The sequence below is a fragment of the Talpa occidentalis genome, unplaced genomic scaffold (assembly GCF_014898055.3).
Source record: "Talpa occidentalis isolate TD23 unplaced genomic scaffold, MPIMG_talOcc4v2.1 talOcc4.3897, whole genome shotgun sequence".
In the NCBI taxonomy this organism is placed as follows: Eukaryota; Metazoa; Chordata; class Mammalia; order Eulipotyphla; family Talpidae; genus Talpa; species Talpa occidentalis.
This window is the reverse complement of record NW_023604181.1, coordinates 1-3,941: the sequence shown is the minus strand read 5'-3', so window position 1 is coordinate 3,941 and position 3,941 is coordinate 1. Positions and strand designations below refer to the sequence as shown.

Here is a 3,941-nt window from a genome sequence, read left to right as displayed (position 1 = left end):
AACTGGGCTCATTTTCATTTATGTCTTTCCAGTTTTCATTCACAGCTTGCAAGTTTAATTCAGAAGAGCAAAGAGGGAACGGGAAGAGTAGTGATGTGGAAAATGGGAATCAGGAACAGCTTCACCATGGAGGCCACTTTTTGTGGATCTACTCTGGGTAAGACCAGTCCTTCTCGTGACTCAGAGCTTTAAACCCAAGAAACTTAAGGTTAATAATGTAAACATTCCAATAGTGAGCACTTCCCACTTAGATACATGCTGATAGCCCAACAATTCTATAAATTGGGTGAATAAATGAGCTTCTATAGCCCATCATTTTCCTTTGCCTAGAAAATGTAGTTTTAACATAGAGATAGATTAGCTGGCTGATTGTTTCATGACTTAATCTTTAATTGCCTTTTCTTTTCTTTCTTTTTTTTTTTAAAGCTTGGGTTCCTACAGACTAATGATTCCAAGAAAAAGTATAAAAAGTATTTTATACTTAAAATCAGAAATGTTTTAGTGGATTTGTTATTTGCAAGGCAAAATAGACTTTTTAGAGTGAATTTATATTTAAATGGAAGCTCTTGATGCCTTGAACTGAAAATAAAAGTATGTTCAGTAGTCCCAATTAAGAATCTTTTAGTCACAACTCGCTTATCCTTAGAATACTCCATGATAAGATATTGTCACTTTCTCAGAAAAATGTGTGAACTGGAAGGAAGGGGCTAGAAGTCCATACATGTAATTCCTGGCTAGTTTTATAGCACCTTGAAAGTGATATAATTTATTAATGACAATAAGATTATAAAATATTTATCCCAGTTTTCTGTAAATGATTATATGGTCTTTATGACTGGTAAGCATGTATTCTATAACTTTTTTATGAATTTTCTTCTGCCTTATAACATAGACCAACTTGTGTTAAGATAGCTTTGGTCCACCTAGGGAAGAGAAAATGAGGGTCAGCAGTAAATTGTTAAATAAAGCTGACCCAGACAAGCAAATCCAAAGGACAGGATATGGAATTATATCACATTTTGCTTATCTGTTTTGCAACTTAGGCCTACCTGCTAAGGAAAATTGATTAACTCATGCTCAAGGGTGGATAAACTTATTGATGTTGTAGGTAATAAACGAGGTACTCATTTCAATACAAAGACTTGGAGTCAATGGGATATCATTTTTGTGATTCTCTCTTGGACTTTTGCGATCCAGACCGAACCAAGGTAAGCAAAGTCCACTTGGTCGTGCATCAGACTCTGGTCTCTGAGACAATAGGCAGCCTACAGGCCTATAGCACTTTCTCCTTTCTAATATCCTAGCAGTGTTCAGGGTTCTTGGTACTTGATGTCCAATAGCAATTGTTGCAGGTGTTAATTAGAAAATAAAGTTATGAAGTTATCTTACAATGAACTCACTTATCATTTTACCCTAGTATTATCAGTGCCTGAAAGAGTTAGAAGAAATGGAAAAGCATATAAGCTTAGAAAAATCCCTTGATGACTCAGATGCTTCTCTGAAAGAAATTACACTGGATCTAGAGTCTAGGTAAGACAAGGGGCTAGAGGGCCTCCCGGTGGCGCAGCGGTTGAGCGCTGGGTTGCGAAGCTGCCCGCAGCCTCTGCAGCGCTGGTTCTGTACCCAGTGCTTGTATAAATAAATAAATAAATCTTAAAAAAAAAAAAAAAAGACAAGGGGCTAGAAGTAATGTAATTTGTTGTACTATTTCACTGTATTCCTTATATAATGCTAGGATATAACTACCAATCTCAAATGAAAATCCTGTCTGTAGGTAGAGAAATTTTCCCATGTACACTCTGGCCAAACCTTATCAAGTCCTCATTTATTCAGGAGATATTAATCAAGCAGCTAAGTGAATTCTATGTAAAAGACATGCTCAAATTGTTTCCAGTGCTGCCATTACCCACAAGAACTGACACATTATTTATAGATGCCACAATGATACTCTGAATGAACAATAAGCACAATTCAATGTTAAAGGAATGTTGTTGGGAAAAGGAAGCTACTAGTTTTAATACGCTCATAAGAAAGGCCTAACAAATGTTTGGCTTTTCCCGCTTTATAAAATTTCAGACTCCAAGTTAGTGCCCCTGCAGCCTCCAGTGGTGACTGATAAGCTGATTGCAAATGGAGAGTATCGCTTGGAATTCATGGATTTGTGTGTATGTGTGTGTGTTTGTGCTTTGGTCAACTTCAGTTATTCTAATACTCTGAGATGCCTAGAACTGCCAGACATCTCCAGCACTTTTGTTAACATTCTTCTTCAAATTAGAACTGTTAATACAATTCCAATAAGATAGTAAAGTAATAGTTGAAACTTTTAAATGCCTCCAGTACATTATGTGAACTATAATTTTGTCTTGTAGTAGTCGAGGCTCTGACAGTTCAGACTCCAACGATTCTCAGACTTACCTTCTCAAGTTCACTTCTCAGGTATGACTGAAAGTTTCTGCCTGTGTTGTGGATATGCTAAATAGAACCATGAGAGAGAACTGAATTTGAATTTCTGTTATTTATAAGCAATCCAGTGTGTGGTATTGCCATGTTGTAGCCAAGTGGACTAAGACATTCTACCTTTAGACCAGACAACAGTTTTCTATTGCTGGGTGACACATTTCCCCAAATCTTTACAGCTTAAAACAGTAAACATTATTATCACACAGTTTCTGTGACTCGGGTGTCTAGGAAGGGCTTAGCAGGGCACTTCTACCTAAGGTCAAGAGGCTGCAGTGAAGGCATTTCTCACTCTCCTGTGAAGGCTCACAGGGTTGATGACAAGATTCTGTCTCACTCACAGGATTAATGACAATATTCAGTTCCTCACGTTCCTTCATGGCTACCAGCTGAAGGTCTGCCTCAGTTCCTAGTCACATGGGTTTCTACAACATGCCCCTGGCTCCCATGAGCTGGCTCCCATCAGTGACCAAGCAAGAGAACAAATGAGGACACACACTAGAGATGCTACAGACACATCCCATCCTAATCTCAGAGTCATTCCTTTGAGGTGAATCACTAGGTTGAGCCCACACTCAAGCAGAGAGGATTATACAAAGCCAATAATCGTCGCATAGTTTAGGTTTCCCTTAGGACATCCTACTTCTAGGTATCAATTTCTATATTACTCATGTTTTACTTCATTAAAACAAAATCCTAGCTCTCCAGTAGCAAATATCCATTTTCTTGTCCATGGATTGGCAGATTAGCTGTGACTCCACTGGGCTAATTAATCAATGCTCAGTTGTACTTAGCTCCAGACTATGATTTGGATTCAGGTCAATTCCACACTCTTTTCTGGCCTCCAAAGTTTCATGAGAAATCTGCTAATCTTGTTGAGGGTTTCTTGCATGTAACAATTTGCTTCTGACTTGCTGCTCTCAAGATTCTCTCTTTGTCTTTGACTTAGAAAGTTTGATAATAATCTTGGTTTAGGTTTTGTGAACTCATCTTACTTGGAGTTCATTGAGCTTTTTGGATGTTTACATTGGTGTCTTTCATCACATTTGAATTTTCAGCCATCATTTCTCATCTCCTTGGTATTTCTAGGTTTCTGGCTTCTCCAGCTTAAAGGCGGCGCTATAGGAGGCAAAAAGAAAACTACTCTGCCCTCCTGCTCCTGGGATCCCTCACCTGACTACCTTCTTTCATTTTAAAGCCTTTTATACTTATTCCTTATAAATGCCAAGGATTTTAGTGGAAGGGGTAGGAAAAGTACTTCTCCATATCCCTAGAAGTGTATGTCTCAAGATAGTTGTATTGATTAACTATTGATTTTAAATATGATTCTTTTATCTAGATAAAGAAAAATAAAAAATATCTAAAAACAAAGAAGGAAAGAAATTCTGCCATAGCAAGTCATCGAAATGCCAGAAGAGAGCAAGAGGTAAATATTTATTGATCCAGTTAACAGTTTTGGAAATATGATAGCTAGATAATGACAA

At 37.6% G+C, this 3,941-nt stretch overlaps 1 pseudogene; it reads left to right on the top strand.

The window, feature by feature from the left end:
* Positions 1-20: 20 nt before the first annotated feature.
* Positions 21-3,898, top strand: LOC119256698 (cytosolic carboxypeptidase 3-like; annotated as a pseudogene).
* The last annotated feature ends 43 nt before the right edge of the window (positions 3,899-3,941 follow it).